This window comes from Lontra canadensis, unplaced genomic scaffold (genome assembly GCF_010015895.1).
Source record: "Lontra canadensis isolate GAN:19392208 unplaced genomic scaffold, GSC_riverotter_1.0 scaffold25, whole genome shotgun sequence".
NCBI lineage: Eukaryota > Metazoa > Chordata > Mammalia > Carnivora > Mustelidae > Lontra > Lontra canadensis.
The window spans coordinates 15,557,933-15,558,700 of record NW_022631019.1 but is presented as its reverse complement, the minus strand read 5'-3'; positions in this window follow the sequence as shown (position 1 = coordinate 15,558,700).

The following is a 768-nucleotide window of genomic DNA, read 5'->3' as shown; positions in this document are numbered from 1 at the left end:
CGGTGCCACCTTCACTCAAATGAACAAAAGGTTCCCCCATCGGGGCAGATAGAGTCCCAGAGTTGAGGCCCACTTGGCTGCATATCTTTGTTCAGTGAACAACCTGCCCAACCATTCACTGCAGCTCTGAAGGAATGAAGGAAGGAAAAGAAGGAAGGAAGGAAGGAAGGAAGGAAGGAAAGAAGGAAGGAAGGAAAGGAGTGAGAAGCCCTAAAGCAGAGAGAAGATTTGGAGTGGACGTGGAAGCCAGGAAAAGCTGAGTCCTGGCAATTTTGGAGTGGCAAACAAGATGACCCACAAACTCTGGCTACCGGTTCCAGAAGGCACCCAACTCCTGTTTCATAGAAGACAGACTGTTTGGCTGCTCTAACCTACCCAAACTCTTGTTGTCTCTCCTTATCTAAGGCACCTTGGGCAAGACTTGAATTGTTTCTCTCCAAGAGGATGACGAGCACCCTGAGCTATGAGTACGCGCAGCACGATTTACAGGCGCCTCTGAGACTCAAGCAAAGCCTCCTTGCCCCGCTTCTCTTCGAAGCCATATGAGGAGATAGCCAGGCCCTAGACAAAGCAACTTGAGAACATTTACTAAAGATATCAAGGACTGAAAAAGAAAACAGAGCTGGCCAAATCCTTTAGTGGGAAGGAAAGGATGCAGAATAAATAGGCCGGTGACCAGTCCTCAGGGTGGGTGGGGTTCCTCTGGAAGGCTTTCTAGACAGGCCATATTTTCCTGCCCTCTGTGTCAGCCCAGCTCTTTCCAGTCTC